At 42.1% G+C, this 10,607-nt stretch overlaps 1 pseudogene; it reads left to right on the plus strand.

Moving 5' to 3' along the window:
* The first annotated feature begins 2,221 nt into the window (after nt 1-2,221).
* LOC130833630 (39S ribosomal protein L40, mitochondrial-like) lies at nt 2,222-3,130 on the plus strand (annotated as a pseudogene).
* The last annotated feature ends 7,477 nt before the right edge of the window (nt 3,131-10,607 follow it).

The following is a 10,607-nucleotide window of genomic DNA, read 5'->3' on the forward strand; positions in this document are numbered from 1 at the left end:
AAATTAAACCCAGTATGAATGTGTTGATTCCCAGACATGCCAGGAAAAACTGACTGGTACAACCAGGTTGAGCCTAGTAACAACTTCAGATGAAATGGAGAAAAATCTCACTCACCTCAGAGAACATAAAGAAAGGGACATTCAGCTGTGAAAGGGAAGGGATCCTAGGAGGCAAAAGTACATACTGTGTGCCTCTCTGTGGAACACTACAGAGATCTTTGCTAAGGGGAAAATGTAATGAGGTAGAGAACTGCACGCATGCAACAGAATTCCAGAGAGTCTGGGGGCTCAATTTGAATAACAAAAACAAGTAGTAAACCATGATTACAAGGGATCTACAGGATAGAAAAGCACAATTGTCAGGAGTGTGGGGCATAAGCATTGCAGAGAATAAGGTAAAGAAAAGGCAGAAGCAGCAAAATGGTAAGGATATTACAGAAAAAAAGGCAGAGGGAGAGATTTTTAGCAGCTGCCCTGAGTGGGAAATTTGGGACAGAGCAAATAATAGCTAAAGATTTTTTAGGAAGATTGTTAAATGCTAAGCTGTATAAAATTCCTACCTTGCTGTTTCAAACAGAGCAGCCATAGACATCTTTGCTGTTCTTCAGCTTTTTAAGAGTGAAATTCATAATGAGGGTGTTGAGGTATGTGGGCGATTGGGAGATTGGGTGAAGTGGGATATCTAACAGGCCAAGCAGTCTGCTTACAATCAGGGTACATTTAGGAGGCCCATCTAGGATCAACATGTACTTAAATAACAGACTTCAAAATGAAATCTGTGGCAGTACTGGAATTTAAGATACACAGTTTGGAAAGTGTATGAGGAAGAAAACCAAAATCTTTAAAAGCTGGAGCTCTTACCACCTGCACCAAATCAGGCACTCAGAAGTACAGGGGAAATTGCCCACAAGCACTGGAAATACTTGTGGAGGAAGGACTTTGATGTCTACTTATTTAGAATGGCACCTACTTTGCAAGAAGTCCCAGTTCACAAACTAACAAAATTGGACATGTTTGTTCAATGCTGTTGGGTGTAATTGGTTTTAGATTATCCTGATTAAAGTGAGTTTAATTTTCAGACTGTTGTCATATCTCAAGTCCCTGCTGACAATAATCCTTGTGAGGAGCTTCTGACAGTTTGGGCTTAATTACTTTCCATAAAATCTCCCTGAAGTAGAAGAAATAACAAACAGAGGCTCTTCAAGCTTATGAATGCTTTAATTCTTCAACCCATGTGACAACTGGGAAAGCTTGATACAGCAAATAATAATATACAAAACATAGTTTCCTCTTCTCCTATTAGGAAATAAAATACAAATTATTACTGTTACTCAGGGAAAGAAACTGAACCCTTTGATCTGATTATAGACAACTATCTGGGGGACAAAAATGATATGGGTGATGTTTTAGAAAGAAAATTACTTTTGAAAAAAATACTTCGTGGTAATTATTATTGTTAGGCTAGTGGTATCATCCAGCTTGGCTACTGTATTCTTCTCAAGGAGACACACTGCTCTTTCCAGCCTTCTTTACTGACAGAGTGATTCACTTCTTTGTTTTTGAAATTTAATTTATCAATTATTCATCCCTCTATGACACGCTAGATGGAATCGTGAAGACTTGAAAGGGTTAACGCAGCTCTTCAAAGGCCTAAAATGCTACCAGAAAATAGCTTAGAAACTATAACAGTGCTTAACCTTAGCAGCACCTTAGAATCAGTTGAAGAGCTTTAATACAAAAAATACCAATGCCAAAGCCCTATCCCCAGAGTCTATGGTCTGGGATGGGGGTTCACCATTATTATTTTATATAAGCTCCCCAAGTGGTTCTAATTTGCAGCCACAAATAGAAAACATTGAATCAAAAAATCTGTACAACCAGCATTTTAAAAATTAATGAGTGGCACTTATTATGAATGTCAATATATTGAATGTGATTCAAAAGATTAACTCAAGACCAAACAAAGCAGGTTCATCTATTTACGATGTCTTTCCAAAGGAATAATAGTACAATATATAAGTCCTACTGGTAACATAGTCTAGAATTATGCATAAAACTGCCCAGTTGTTCCAAAATTGGGGATTGCTATTTTGTGTAATGCATGAATAAAAAAGAATATACAGCGGGCGGCGCGGCGGCCAGACCCGAGAGCGGCGCACCGTGGTCCGGGTCGCCGGGGTTGGGGGGGCCTCCCGGAAGCGGCCGTCGGCGACCGAGGGGCATGGCGGCCGTGGCGCTGGGGCCGGCCTGGCGCGCTGTGCGCCCCGCGAGCCGGCTGCTGGGAGCGCTGCCCCCGGGCACGAGCGACGCGCCCCGGCGGGCCTCGCTGCTCGCCTTCTGGGCGCTCGCGCCATGAGAGCAGAACCTCTGCGAAAGAAGAAGGAGGTGGACCCTAAGAAAGACCAAGCAGCAAAGGAGCGCTTGAAAAAGAGGATCCGACGACTGGAAAAGGCAAGCCAGGAGCTAATTCCCATTGAGGAGTTCATCACGCCTGTCAGGTTCCTGAATAAAGCGAGGGAGCGGCCACCGGTGGAGCTCCCCTTCGAGGAGAGCGAGCGGAGAGCCCTGCTTCTGAAGAAGTGGTCGCTGTACAAGCAGCGCGAGCACGAGATGGAGAGGGGCACCACTGGGGCCCTGCTCGCGGCCCAGCGGGAAGCTCTGCAAGAGCTGAAGCTCATGGCCCCGGAACTCCATGCCGAGGCCACCAAGCGGGACCCCAGTCTGTTTCCCTTTGAGAGACGAGGGCCAGACTACACGCCGCCGATCGCCAACTACCAGCCCCCGGAAGGCAGGTACCACGACATCACCAAGGTGTACACACAGGTGGAATTCAAGAGATAGAGCTGCAGACAGCTGCCCTCAGGTGCTGCCCTCGGGCGCGCACACCACTGGGCTCTGGCCCACTCATCACGGGATCAGGCCTGCTGTGAATAAACGCATTTAACCAAGAAAAAAAAAGAATAGGGTAAATTTGAGGACCTTAAAGAAAATCATAGACTATAGGAATAGAAGAACTGTGGTGGCGGGAAGGAGAGGAAAAGGATGTATTCTACTTGGGACACGTTGAGCAGACTTCCAAGAGGAGACTCTGGGTGGCAAGTTACTATGTGGGTCTGACTCCAAGAAAGAAGTTGTAGGAAATAGAAACCGGGGAGTCGGAAGAGTCAGGAGCTAGCCTGTTGTCCCCTATTGAGAAAATAGCTTAGGGCCACATTGGGGAGGGTTTGCAAGGGTAGCCCAGGCATTTGGACCTGATTCTACAGGCAGTGTGTTTGAACAAGAGGTTTTGAAGAGGGACTTCCCTGGTGGTGCAGTGGTTAAGAATTCGCCTGCCAATTCAGGGGACACGGGTTCAATCCCTGCTCCAGGAATATCCCACATGCTGCGGAGCAACTAAGCCCTTGCGCTACAACTACTGAGCCTGTGCTCTAGAGCCTGCGAGCCACAACTACTGAGCCTGTGTGCTGCAACTACTGAAGCCTGCGTGCCTAGAGTCCATGCTCCACAACAAGAGAAGCCACTGCACTGAGAAGCCCAGGCACCACAACGAAGAGAAGCCCCTGCTCATCGCAACTAGAGAAAGCCCGTGCACAGCAACAAAGACCCAACACAGCCATAAATAAATAAATAAATTTTTTTTTAAAAAAAGAGAGATTTAGAAGAGGAAGTGACACAATTCAAACTGGGCTCTAGTATGTGGAGGAAAGACTCAGGTTGGAGCAGAGGAAGTTGCCTGTGGCAGAGGTGGCAAAAGGGATGGAGAAGGAGGGCACGTGTGAGAGGTGCTGAGGAGGCACACACAACAGGACCAGGGCAGCCGGTTGGATCTCATAGCATGACAGGGCTGTGCTGGAGTTGTCTCATACCAGCTCACCACAGCCAACTGTTAAATTTTCAGGAATTTTCTGAGCCACTTGTTAAAAACAGCCATTATAGGGACTTCCCTGGTGGTCCAGCAGATAAAACTCTGTGCTCCCAATGCAGGATTTGATCCCTGGTCAGGGAACTAGATCCTACACACTGCAATGAAGATCCTGCACACAGCAACGAAGATCCTGCATGCTGTAACTAAGACCTCGCACAGTCAAATAAATAAATAAATAATTTTTAAAATAGCCATTATAAAAAATGTAAAATGGGGGATGGGCAAGATAGGGGTGTGGGATTAAGAGATACAAATGACTATGTATAAAATAAATTAGCAACAAGGATATATTGTACAGCATAGGGAAATATAGCCACTATTTTATAATAACTTTAAATGGAGTATAATCTATAAAAATATTGAATCAAAAAAATAAAAAAAAAAGAATATACATTATTTCAACTTACTAGATATTCATATGGAGCTATGAGAAGTACCTCAATCACCACTATAAAATAATATGCTTACATGTAAAATGGTGCAAGTTCCTAAATGATGGCTTGTTCATCAGAATTGGTCAAATTCTAATTTCTTTTAAAAGTTTGGCCAGTCTTATTGCAAAACCACTTTTAGGGGGAGAATTTTGAAACATGGGTTACTACATACACCAACCTTTTTTCACTCTCTCATACCCTACCCATCTGCAGGTCAAAAACAACAGAAATGTTCCTGAGACACAGAGCATGAATATAAGACCTGTTCCCAGCACAGAGGATTATCACCTAGAATCACAATAGAGTAATGGGAGAAGTGGGCTTCCACAGTTACAGTTGTCAGCTGTACAGGGTACCTCACACCTGCTACCTTAATTTTATAGGCTCATTTCTGGATAGATATTTATAGATAGGAAGAAAATATTGCCTTGAATTTAATGTTTGTAAATTCAATTAGATTGAAGTTTGGATTAAAAAGGTATATGCTAACTATTCTTCTATCTTTTATCTCTGGCCTACATCAACCATGAACTAGAGCAGTGCTTTTCAAAGTCCTGCCCCAGGATACCTCTGGGAGGTGAGGAGGGGGAAAGGTTTCCTTTCAGGGCATAGACAAGGTCAGCATTTATTTTTATAATAATAGTAAGGGTTTGTTTTTTTTTTTGGGGGGTGCCCTTTTCAAAGAGTTAAAATTTATACTGATAGGGTGAAAACAAGGGTGAGGGAAAGTGCAGGTGTCCCAGCTTGAAACAAGCACAAAATTGTGCTAGAAGCCATGCTATTCTTTTTTTTAATTTTTATTTTATATTGGAGTATAGTTGATTAACAATGTTATGTTAGTTTCAGGTGCACAGCAAAGTGATTCAATTATACATATATATGTATCTATTCTTTTTCAAATTATTTTCCCATTTAGGTTATTACAGAATATTGAGCAGCATTCCCTGTGCTATACAGTAAGTCCTTGATGGTTATCTATTTTAAATATGGCAGTGTGTACATGTCAATCCCAAATTCCCAGTCTATCCCTCCCCAACCCACTCTTCTCCCTTGGTAATTATGTTTGGTCTCTAAGTCTGTGAGTGTGTTTGTGTTCTGTAAATAAGTTCATTTGTATCATTTTTTTAGATTTTCCATATAAGTGATATCATATGATATTTGTCTTTCTTTGCCTGATTTAATTCACTTAGTGTGATAGTCTCCAGCTCCATCCACATTGCTACAAAATGGCATTATTTCATTCTTTTTAATGGCTGAGTAGTATTCCATTGTATATATGTACCACATCTTCTTTAGCCATTCATCTGTTGATGGACATTTAGGTTGCTTTCATGTCTTGGCTATTGTAAATAGTGCTGCAATGAACATTGGGGCGGTATCCTTTCAAATCATGTTTTTCCCCAGATATATGCCCAGGAGTGAGGTTACTGGACATATGGTAGCTCGATTTTTAGTTTTTTTTCAAGGAACCTCTATACTCTTCTCCATAGTGGCTGTACCAATTTACATTGCCACCAGCAGTGTAAGAGGGTTATCTTTTTCCACACTCTCTCCATCATTTCTTGTTTGTAGACTTTTTTATGATGGCCATTCTGACTGGTGTGAGGTGATACCTCATTGTAGTTTTGATTTCCATTTCTATAATAATTAGTGACGTTGAACATCTTTTCATGTGTATGTTGGCCATGTGTATGTCTTCTTTGAAGAAACATCTATTCAGATCTGCTGCCCATTTTCTGATTGGGTTTTTTTGGTTTTTTGATATTGAGCTGCATGAGTTGTTTTTATATTTTGGAGATTAACTCCTTATTGGTCACATAATTTGCAAATATTTTCTGCAATTCTGTGGGTTGTCATTTTGTTTGTTTATGGTTTCCTTTGCTGTGCAAAATCTTTTGTTTCATGAGGTCCCATTTGTTTATTTTGTTTTTAGTTTCATTATTCTAGGAGACAGCTTGGAAAAGATATTGCTGCAATTTATGTCAAAGAGTGTTCTGCCTACGTTTTCCTGTAAGTGTTTCATAGTATATGGTCTTACATTCAGGTCTTTAATCCATTTTGAGTTTAGTTTTGTGCATGGTGTTAAAGAATGTCCTAATTTCATTTTTTTTTACATGTAGCTCTCCAGTTTTCCCAGCACCATTTATTGAAGAGAATGTCTTTCCTCCATTGTATAATCTTCCCTCCTTTGTCATAGATTAATTGAGCATAGGTGTGTGGGTTTATTTCTGGGCTTTCTATCCTGTTCCTTTGATCTATATTTCTATTTTTGTGCCACCACCATACTGTTTTAATGACTGTGGCTTTGCAGTATAGTCTGAAGCCAGGGAGCTGGATTACTCCAGCTCTATCTTTCTCTCTCAAGATGGCTTTGGCTGTTTGGGGGTTTTTATGTCCCCTTACAAATTTTAATATTTTTGTTCTAGATTTGTGAAAATGGCCCTGGTAATTTGATAGGGATTGCATTGAAACTGTAGATTGCCTTGGGTAGTATAGTCTTTTTGAAAATATTGATTCTTTCAACCCAAGGACATGGTATATCTTTCCATATGTTTCTTATTCTTAATTGCCATATACACACAGGAAAAAAAGAAAGTCACCTGCCCGACTTAAAAGTGATTCAAAAGTTTGATGAAGTAGTAAAAATTATTAATTTTACTAAATCTCAATCTTTGAGTGAAAAACTATACATAAAGCACCTTTGCTGCATGATGATCTTCTCAACATTTGTGCAATTAGTTAACTTACAAGCTCAACTAGCCACTTTTTCATAAAACACTATTTTTACTTAAAAAAGTGACTGATGAACTCTGATCATTCAGTTTGGATATTGGGGAGAAAATATTTTTTAAGTGAAGAATGCATGCTCATCAATTCAAGAAAAACCACTGCAAGTGTTGATGATAGAACTGAAGGTTTCAAGCAAAAATTAATTTTGAAAACTTTTATCTGCCACCATCAGGTTGACAGCTTCCCCGTACTTAAAGACTCTTCTGATGATATCAGTGGAAATATTAACAAATGTGATTTGTTTGGGGGATGGGTTATATAATTAAATGTGTCAACATACCCTGTCAATTAATATTTTGCAAATGACTAATGCAATATATTACAAAATCACATATGTGAGACAGACCCACCCATTCAAAGTAAAAGATAGATCAATAGGTTTTTAATTCAACGAAGTATAGAAAATTCATTGATATACTCTCAAATTCCACATTGCAAATAATCTTAAGAAACAAGAACTTGTCAAAAATGATTCAAGATGGCGCTCACTCTCTCTTGCAAAAGCACCACAATTACAACTAACTGCTGAATAAGCATCAACAGAAAGAAACTGGAACTCACCAAAAAAGACACCCCACATACAAAGACAAAGGAGAAGCTGCAATGAGATGGTAGGGTGGCACAATCACATTAAAATCAAATTCCATAAATGCTGGGTGGGTGACTCACAAGCTGGAGAACAGTTATACTGCAGAAGTCCACCGACTAAAGTGAGGGTTCTGAGCCCCATGTCAGGCTTCCCAACTTGGGGTTCCAGCAACAGGAGGAGGAATCTGCAGAGAATCAGAATCTGAAAGCCAGTGGGATTTGATTGCAGGACCTCCACAGGACTGGGGGAAACAGAGACTCCACTCTTGGAGGGCACACAAAAAAATGTGCTCACCAGGACCTGGGGGAAGGAGCAGCAATGCCATAGGACACTGAACCAGACCTACCTGCTGGTGTTGGAGGGTTGGCTGCAGAGGTGGGGGGCAGCCGTGGCTCACTGAGGAGATGGGGAACTGGCAGCAGGGGTTCTGGGAATTGCTCAATGGCATGAGCCCACCCAAAGTCCACCATTAGCCCCACCAAAGGGCCTGTAAACTCCAGTGCTAGGTAGCCTCAAGCCAAACAAAAAAACAAGGTAGGAACACAGCCCCACCCATTGGCAGACAAGCAGATTAAAGTGTCACTGAGCTCCGCCCAGCAAATCGGATTAAGGTTTTACTGAGCTCTCATCACCCAGCCCAACCCACCATCAGTCCCTCCCATCAGGAAGCACCCACAAGCCTCCTAGATAGCTTCCTCCACAAGAGGACAGACAGCAGAATCAAGCAGTATCAGCCATACTTCATCTTGTGGAACTGAAAACCACAGCCACAGAAAGACAGAGAAAATTAAAAGGCAAAAGACTTTGTACCAGATGAAGGGACAAGATAAAATGCCAGAAAAACAACTAAATGAAGAGGAGATAGGTACCCTTACAGAAAAGAATTCAGAATAATGATGGTGAAGATGATCCAGGACTTTGAAAAAAGACTGCATGAAAGATTGAAAAGTTGCAAAAAAAAAGGTTACCAAAGACCTAGAAGAATCAAAGAACAAACAAACAGATATGCAACACAATAACTGAAATGAAAAATACACTAGAAGGAACCAATAGCAGATTAACTGAGGCAGAAGGGAGAATAAGTGAATTGGAAGACAGAATGGTGATAATCACTGATGCAGAAGAGAATAAAGAAAAAATAATGAAAAGAACTAAAGACAGCCTAAGAGACCTCTGGGACAACATTAAATGCATCAACATTCACATTATAGGGTCCCAGAAGAAGAAGAGAGAGAGAAAGGACCCAACAAAATATTGGAAGAGATTAGAGCTGAAAACTTCCCTAACATGGGAAAGGCAATAGCTACCCAAGTGCAGGAAGCACAGAGAGTCCCAGGCAGGATAAATCCAAGGAGAAAAACACCAAGACATATAGTAGTCAAGCTGACAAAAATTAAAGACAGAGAAAAGTTATTAAAAGCAACAAGGGAGAGAAAAAGATGGCGGCGAAGTAGAGAGACGTGGAGTGCATCCCTCTCCACAGATGCATTGGGAATGCACGGAAGGACGCAGTAATTCCCACAGAGAACCAGCTGAACACCAGCAGACGGCCTTGGACACCAGAAAGGGCTGCGGGGAGCCCGACATAGCCGGTAGGGAGGCATCTACGAGGGCTCAAAGAGGGTGAAGCTGCGGAGCTGTGGCAGATGGGAGGGAGTGAGAAACATATGGAGGGTCCGCAGCGCAGCTCAGCATTCCGGACTGAGACATTGATCCACGGCTGAACGGAGGGTCCAGGAGCGGGAGCGTGGGAACCTGAGAGCTGGTTCAGGGTGAGAAACATTGTTGCCGGTAGGGTGACCGACCGAGAGCACAGGAGGGAGGAGGTCCGCGGAGAGGAGTGCCCGTCCCTGAGAGCTGCCCGGCCATGATGGCGACTGGAGGCTGCAGGCTCATGGGCAGGGGGGAGGAGCCGCGCGCATAGCCTCTCCCTCTCTTTCGGCGCCTCTGCAACAGGCAGTGGAGAGACACCCTGCGGACCACCTAAGGTGCTCAGGGATAACAAGCACCCTCAGGTGCTCGGGTGGGGCTAGATTAAAACTCCTTGCAATGCCAGCAGCAGGGAGGCTGCTGAGAGAAAAAAAAAAAAAAAACAGCATCAAAAAGAAAAAAACCCCAAGAGAGGCCCAACTCTAAGACTTTCTGTTTACGCCTGAGCCACCAGCGCCCTCTGCAACAGGCACCTCCAAGCCTGACTGAAACAACAGTGCGCCACTGCTCACTCACTCCGAGGAGAAGGAGCCACTATTGTACCCTCTCCCTCCCCACACACCGATGCTTACAGACGAACAGTGAAGGAACCTCTGCTGGTCACACAATAACGCAAAAAAAAAAAAAAAAAAACCCAAGGCAAGGAGAAGGACACTTACAGCTGAGACGCTAAGGAAACAGAAATAGTAGTATCAATACCTATTGAACTGGTCCATTCTGGGATCAGTTCTGGATTTTTTTTTTTTTCCTTTCCCTCTCTCTTTCTCTCTTTTTTTTTTTTTTTTTTTTTTTTTTTGGATTTATTAAATACGATCTTAGCCCTAAGGGATCTACAAGTTTTATAACATAATTTTTTAATGATATTTTTTATTTTTTTTTTTTTTGCCTTTTTATATACTTCTATATCTAGCTAAGTTTTTGGTAGTACAGACAAAATATCTCTCATACTTTCCTTTCATCCCTATTTTTTATACATTTCTATTCCTTTCTTTTTCTTTGCATATTTCCAACCACATTACGCTCTTCTGTTCCCCTTTCCTCCAGCCTTTTTAAGTTTATTTTATCTTAACATACTTATAAGCAACACTAGTGGTATGCTCAGACTCCTTGCTCTATTCTCCAGATGACGCACTGCCTTGGTATTTAATATTAGGCTTTT

This window comes from Hippopotamus amphibius, chromosome 12, assembly GCF_030028045.1.
Source record: "Hippopotamus amphibius kiboko isolate mHipAmp2 chromosome 12, mHipAmp2.hap2, whole genome shotgun sequence".
In the NCBI taxonomy this organism is placed as follows: Eukaryota; Metazoa; Chordata; class Mammalia; order Artiodactyla; family Hippopotamidae; genus Hippopotamus; species Hippopotamus amphibius.